The sequence below is a fragment of the Meleagris gallopavo genome, chromosome 2, assembly GCF_000146605.3.
Source record: "Meleagris gallopavo isolate NT-WF06-2002-E0010 breed Aviagen turkey brand Nicholas breeding stock chromosome 2, Turkey_5.1, whole genome shotgun sequence".
Classification (NCBI taxonomy): domain Eukaryota; kingdom Metazoa; phylum Chordata; class Aves; order Galliformes; family Phasianidae; genus Meleagris; species Meleagris gallopavo.
The window spans coordinates 77,232,477-77,240,343 of NC_015012.2; the positions used below are offsets into that span (position 1 = coordinate 77,232,477).

The 7,867-nt window shown below is 40.5% G+C and overlaps 1 protein-coding gene across 2 annotated transcripts in view; it reads left to right on the top strand.

The window, feature by feature from the left end:
- The first annotated feature begins 5,197 nt into the window (after nt 1-5,197).
- The window catches only part of IBTK (inhibitor of Bruton tyrosine kinase), a 57,073-nt gene continuing 54,403 nt past the window's right edge, over nt 5,198-7,867 (top strand). For both annotated transcript variants that reach the window (XM_003204387.4, XM_010707695.3), the window contains exon 1: nt 5,198-5,391. The gene's annotated coding sequence lies outside the window, so the exon portion shown is untranslated. The remainder of the gene's footprint in view (nt 5,392-7,867) is intronic.

Genomic DNA, 7,867 nt, shown 5'->3' on the forward strand with positions numbered 1-7,867 from the left:
TCACAAAAAGGGCATTTTTTCTGGTTTCTGTGTAGCCTCACCCTGTTTATGTTTATGCTACCATGTTCTAGTGCATCCACCAGATTGCAAAAATCCATCCTACCGAACATGAATGTATTTATCAACGATGTTTATTCATCATCACAGCATAACTATCCCTTGGTCAGAAGAAAAGTGTTCCTGTAGAGACTACACACATTGGCTGCCCAGCAGCACTGCACAGTTCAGAGTGAATATGACTATAGGAGCTGGCTTGATTCTCAAGGGGAATATATTTATGAAAATGTGATACAACTTGAGTACAATGAGATATGCAGCAATTGTACTCTTTGGGCTCCCTTTTTTTTTTTATAGGTATTAATCTGAGGCTCAAGAACAATGTTGCTATATTCATAGAATCATAGAAGGGTTTGGGTTGGAAAGGACCTTTATGATCATCTCGTTCCAAGCCCTTCCTATAAGCAGGGACACCCCCACTCTAGACCAGGTTGCTCAAAGTCACATCCAGCCTGGCCTTGAATGCCTCCATGGAGGCAACTACAACCTCACAGAGAAATCTGTTCCAGTGCCTCAGCTCCTTCACAGTAAAGAATTTCTTCCTAATATCTGGTCTAAGTCTACCCTCTTCCAGTTTAAAACCATTAGGGTTATTCAATCCACGTTTCACAAACATTTACAGTCTTTAGGCTTATAGTTCTACTAAAACACCCTTCCACTGATAGTATGATAACTAGGCATTTACACTGCACCAACCAACGCTAGCAGAGGAGACAGAATCCAGTCTTTGTACTTGGAAGCAAAATAAATAAATAAATAAATGATCAAAAACAAGTTCATTGACTTGGAATAACTTTATCAAAGCTTACAAATCAGCACAGTATATGAAATTGATCAAAAATTATGCATTGCATTTGTAAACCAGAATAAATTAAGCAAATGATCATTTCCATAATGACTACTAATCAACCACCTGATTTTATTTCCAATGGACTCTAAGTGGTATGTGAAAAAATATACATTTTTTTTAATGGAAAAATACTCATAAACTGTCAGTAACTATGGCTGTGATTCTGTGATCATGCACAGCAACATGGCAGTTCAAAGATAGGCTGCTGCTTGAGTTTTGCAGCTAGAATCCTCAGCAGAAAGTCAGACAGATGATTCAAAACTGCTAGAATCAAAGTTAAAGTCCTTAATAAAAACTGCATACAATTTTTTTAATGTTTTATGTATTTCCTGATTATTGTCAAGAATATAATTTAAATATGCACAATCTTTTTGAAGTGGGCTTAGATGATAGCTGTGTATTTTTTTCCTCTTAATTACTTGAGAGGAAAACCAAACCTTTAAATTTTTAAGGTCCCCCTACTGCTTTGGCATAGCTTTGTTTTAAAATTTCTAGAAAAAGAAATTCCACATGTGCCTTTTGTAGTTTCACTTGCATCTTAATTTGTAATTTTATCATTTTTATTTAGGTTTCAACACAATTTAGACAACCAAAATCATAATCCACCCTATTCTGCAGTGAGGTCAATGGTCAGACACAGGCTCATACAAGGGACAATTTAAAGTAGGTAACAAAATCCTGTTTTGAACAGGTCCTATCTGAGGAGGCTACTATCTCTGATTCTGCATGGAGACAGACCGTGCTGGGAGTGACTCACAGCACTTAGTGAGTCACTGGCACGGCTGAAATTAGCTCAAGAAAACTGTCTGAAATCTTTAGACACTCAACAAGCTCTTGAGTTTTTATTGCAAAATTACTCCGCTAATGCTGTGAGCTACTAAGCAAACAGTATCTGTGATGTAATCTGAGTGCCAGAAGAGTTTTCAGACTGTAGATGGCACTGCAAGGTAAGTACGAAGATGCATGCTAGCTGTGGAGATTTTATTGTCTGCACAATCACTGCAATTCTGTACAAAGCTATGGGCAGTGCTCTGTTGTTGCATACAGCTTGTATGGCTTGTTACTAACTCTTATTTCTGGATCTGTTGATTAGCATAGTAAGAGAAAATAGGCTTTGAATATCAGGAATGCTCTCCAAGTTTAATTAGACAAACTGGAGATCTTAACGATGTCAGAGTATCTGATGTGCGATGGCTACATAGAAGTTCCCAGCCTTGCCAGATGAAGAATCTGTTGAGTGAAAGCTCTTGGGTGCTCACTGCATCTTCATCTTCTGCTCTGCTTTCATGGGAACTCTGGAGTAGTCAGACTAGACCTCAGGGAGCGGTCCAAATGTTACCATCCTCCTTTCAATTCTTATCCTCAGACTTCTCCACACTTTTCTCAGGTGGAATTATGGAATTTAGTATACCTGTCTCTCAAAGTTTCTTGATAAGGTTTCTTAATGCAAGATATATATATACTTTATAAATTTAGAGATACATTAGTGGTATATTAAAAAAAAAAAAATACTTAAGTGTGTGGCTACCTGGTAAATAAGTAGTTTGTTTTTTCGCTTGGCAACCAAAAATCTTCCTGCTAAGAGGTCTTATTTTCTACTGTTATCTCTCTCATACAAATTCTCAAATATTTTATACTCTTCAGCTCTTTTTAAGTTCATAAAATGGAAAGATCATGAGGAATTTATTTAGTACAAGAAGAAGATAAGCCTGGAGTTGATTCATTTTTTCTTCAGCAGAGAGTATTACTGCTGCCAATAAGAATTATTGCTAAAGACTCCAGAGGACACTGGTGATAATTAGGCCAGCTGAGGCATAAAAATAGAAACGTGAATGCAGAAATCCATCACTAGCCACTTAACTGTAGCTGAAAAGGAAAAAGAGAAATTATTTCCTTTTTGATATAGACTGAACTTCTAGATTGTTGGCTGATAAAAGTAATTGTCATCTTTTTTCAACATTCAGAATCAATTTTAATAATCTGTTATGAGATTGTTACAATGATAACCCAAAGTACAGGACACATTTTTCCTTAGAATGACTTATACATTCTCTCTTAACTATTCCATCAGCCTTAAGCTTGGACAGTAGACAAACAACATAAACTTTATGCCAGTATTTCTGACTTCTCTGGAAGAGTGGAAAGGATTTGTAGCTTGCTATAATGATGCTTAATGGGATAATGTCCACCTTGCAGTCTAATCTTCCCTAGCCTTAAGCAAAAAAACTGCTATGAAAAGTCACAGTGATGGTCAAAGACACGTTTTTTCCTATGACAATTACATGTTGATTTGTGGTAATTCAGACCTTTCTGCCACAGACTGGCGAAAAACAAAATAGTTTTGAACAGTCAGGCACATACTACATGCTTCAAGTACTCACAAATCTGGCTGTTGGACCATCCATTTAGAAAAGACACTCTAGTGTCTTGATAAACAAGAAAACCATTAAACAGGTTCTATTTAAGCTGTTTTTTGTTTTATAACTAGTTACCTTATCACCTCAGTATATCTCTGCAAATCAAACTATATCATCCTCAGTCTGTGAACAGCATTCACTAGTTGGCTGCTTTTGAAGAACTGACACAAAATAGCAGAATTTCCATTACTGGCCTATGCACTGGGAACAATGAGAAAAACCTCAACAATAAACAATAAATAAAGTAGTTAACTTACTGTTTTTCTTAAAACAAACAAACAAACTTGCTAAAAGACTGTTGTTTATTGTCAAAGTTTCGTCTGATCCAGCAGATTGTATCAGGTCTTATTCTTGTATTCTTCACAGTTGTACTCTGAGCAGTATGAAAGAAAAAGTGCCCAAAGGGCACTCCAGCGTGTTAAAAATTATTTTTGTCATATAGAATCTATTATTGTTGTCTTGGACCTTGTTCTCCTTTAAGGCTCTTGATCTCTCCACTGTTCTGTTTACCTCTCCAAAGGATGCCTGCCTCAGCTATTAGCTTGGATTCATTATTGTACAACAAAGCACTGTTTATGGCTGACTTCAGCTGTATTTGGACCTCCTTATCTCCCCAGATAGTGATTACTGTTCACAGGCCAGCTGACAGCATACTTGTAGCAAGGCCACCTCTGAAACATGCTCATGATTGAAGCACAAAAAAGCTATCAGTAGGAAAATAACACATCAATAAATTTCACACAGCATGCAAGGTTAGTTACCAAGGGGACTGACTGCTGGAAAAACCGAACCTTTGGTACAGTGAAATACAGAAAACAGACTGCAGAGTTCACATTAACTTGATTAGATGACATGGATAAAAATGCCCGTGATTCACCAACACAAAACTGCTTTTTTTATTTTCCCCAAATTAAATTGCTGCTGCTGATTATGCACATATCTTTTTCAATGTCAAATGTTTTGAGATTAAAAAATAGCTAGGTTGTTTTAAACTCCTTAATGCTTGCACCACTTCTGGGATAAAATTGTGGCTTTGAATAAACACATAAACTGGCAAAAGTATTAATAAAGCCTGTCTTCCCTTTCTATTTTGCAAGTGATCCGTGATTTTTTCTTCTCTTTTTTTACTTTGTGTTTTGCTTTAGATATCGCCTATTTTGGTTCCAAGCTTCCCACCCTAAAATGCTAACCTTGAATTCCGTTTCATAGTAATCTGTAACATGTCCTTCTTATTACATCATCCAATACATGAATTAAACCGTAGTACTGAGTTGAGCCCTTGTGGAGCTTACTTGAGGCACCCGAGGTATGGATAATCTCTTTGGATGAGAATTTTTCAAGCCCTGGTGCACAAACCAAGCTTGTGAGGTGACCTCACAAAAGGCAAACTGTACCACATAGACCACTTGCTGTGTCAGGTCGAAAGTTACACTGACTTAAGGCAATCTGTCTCAATCAAACCCTTTGGTGCTTTCTCCTACTTCGTTGCTTTTTGAAGGTCTGAGGGCTGATTACTGAGTGACTGCTGTTTGAGTCTTGCAGCGAGGTGCTGCCCTGACACTGCAGCCAGCGCTCCCAGCTCTGTGGCCACAGTTTTCCTTTCCTTGCGAAGCCTGACTGGAACTCTGTAGTTTTCCCTCCCACCTGCCCCTTCTCGGCACACCATCTCCTCGCTCACACCCACCCAACGCCAATGGCCGCCATTTTGATTCAACTCCCCCTTCGCCCAGGAGGCCCCGCCCCCTCCCACTCCTCCCGCCCCCCTCCTTGGCGTGTCATTCAATCCCAGCTCCGCCGTGAGGGGCGGAGCCTGGCCGGCGGTCGCAACCAATCAGCACCGGACGTGCGGCGACGCTGCGGCCAATCGGCTGTTCGCTTCTTGGGGGGTGCGGTGTCCCTGTGCCCTGCTCTGCTGGCACAGGCTTGTCGTCGCTGCCGCTGCTTGAGGTGCAGCGGTAGCTGTTGCGGCCTGGCCTCGCTCTTGTTCTGTTTTCACTGAGGATGAGCCCTTGCGGTGCCCAGCGCGCGTCCCGCCCTGTCCGTCCGAGCCCATTCATCTAGCGACTGGTGAGGGGCGGGCCGCGACCTGCTGATGTGTCCGGAGGGAGCCGGGCTGGGGGGAGGGCGGCGCTGAAGGGATAGAGCATAGGGTAACGGGTTGGCAGCCCCGGGCGCCGGCAGCAGCTTCTGGTTTCCCTAGCTGGAGGTTCCCGGGCCGCCTGCTTGCTGCCAGCCCACCCGTGGCGGTGCCGGCAGCGGTTCTGCCTCCGAGCAGCAGCACCGGGGTGCTGGCATCGCGTCGTTGACTAGGCAGGATATTTCCGTGCCGCCCTGCTAGGGCCAGCTGCCCCAGCTTTGGCACCCGGCCCTCCCTTTGCTGACGTGGTCAGTGGAGCTGTCGGTCTGCATGGAGGCTGACAGCAACTTGTGGTTTACAGAAATAAATGCAAAGGCACCCGGATGGGTGCTCTTTAACAACGCTTTACCCAAGGTCTTAAGTTCTTTCAGTAAAGTCAGCTCTTCCGAAGATTTGATGTATTTATCTGACGTAGCTTTAAGTATAGAAAATTCTAGGAAATGTTTTCTCTCCACTGCTCTTTTGTTTTGGGACAGATAAGCTGCACTTCCAGAGCAGGATCCCAGTATGTTGTGGAAATGTCCATAACTGCATGCGCTGTACTTGTCTGTTACTGCTTCCTGTATGTTTTCATTTTTTGATAGTGTTACTAAACATAGGCAGTTTTCAGTATTTGCAGAAAGCCTTTCCACAGCAGGGGGTTGCAGCTGGATGATCTTTAGCGTCACTTCCAGCATAAGCTAGTCTATGACTAGTATTTCAGAGTTTGTTCTATATGTGCTGTTAAGATAGATACCTTGTTCTTTCTGACAAATAAACTTGCTCTGAAGTGTTGTAGCTGTGTTTAGCTACCAGTGATGCCTTGGTGTTTGTTTGACAAATGTGTTTGCCTTCAATTAGTGCTGTAAGGGTTATGCTGTCATCACTCTGAAGATGGAAGTTGCAGAGTCTGAGAACCTCTAAAGGCCACTTGTTGCAGGGCTTCTGGGTGGCGGCACAGAGGCCCCAGCCTGGTAAAGGAAGCACTTTGGGTCTGTCATGGCAGAGGGAACGTAGCAGGTGTAGTGGAACCCATTGCTTTTAAATCAAGGTGGATTTTGTCCGTCATTTTACTTGTAGGCAGGTTGTATCTAAAACTTGCTGTGTTGCTTGTCTAGTCAATTTTGAGAATATCTGTGGGTAGCATTATTTGCATTCAGCTTATCATTTGAAAGTACTTCCTGATGAATAATCTTTCATGAAACTTGAAGGAATGACTGCTTATCCTGCTGTCAGGGGTAATGGATTTTTCTTTATGCAATAACCTTGTTTGAAGACTCCATGTGATCTGTGGAAAACGTGGCTAAGATATAAAATAGATGCAGTTTGCTCAGTCTCTACTCACAGATTGTTTTGTAAACCTTTTGAGTCTTGGTTCCTCTTTTCACAGTTCTCTTCTGTTTCTTTGCTTCTCTGAAAACTTGATATCTGAACTAGAAGCACAATTCTATCTGATGCTTTGTGTATTGAGAACAGAAGATCTCTTAGTTTCTATGACTTGTAAACAGGCATGCAATACCCCTGTAATGTAGTTAAGAAAGTGCAATGTTTTTAGGATTCCAGATCACTCTTTTTTTGCTTGTATTCTCTATCACATTTTCCCCTGTAAAATATATTTGTATTTAGATAATATTGTTCAAGAGTTATAAAATGTGCAGAGGGTTGCTGAATAGGTTAAACACTCTATGAATATGTAATCTCATGAATAGGAATTAATGAAATTGTTATTCTTTAAAGGCTTGGTCATTGTGCTGCTTGTAGCTGAAAGGAGTGTTTGGTGGTATTTGACTAGGAGTTTATCTGTGTTCAGTGGCTTCTCACAATGCATCCTTGAGGCTACGCTGTTTAGTGTCAGTGCTACCACTATTGTATTACCATTTAGCTCCAGTTTGCTAGTCTAAACTACTTTAGCATTTATTAGTGGAAGCTGTCTTCAGTCAACAGAAAACCCTGAAAAGTCAGCAACATGCTAGCAAACAAAATCTATGGCTTATGGAACTAAAGCGATGTTATTTTTAATCTTCATTAGCTTAATAATTAAGTAGTCTGCTTGTAAAGTTTGGTTTGGGTACAAATATTTTCAGGATTACCATGTTGTTATGGTTACACATTTTTTGTGATGTTATGAAACGAGTCTGAATGGACCAACTTGGAGAACATTGTTGAATGTCAGCATGCTTGTTCAAAAATGAAAACAAAAAAAATTCCACAAACACCCAGGATATCTTTAAGAATTCGCAATGCCCTTATAAGGCTGGATTTGCCTCATTGTAGTGTATGACGTTGCTAATCTTCATGTAAGCTTCTAGCAACTTACTGTCAAATGGAAAAGTAAATCGTTTTTGTGTCTTTAAAGCCACATTATTTACACTATTTAAAAAAAAAGATTATTAGGGTTGATGAGAAAACTTTGGGCTTTTTTTTTTT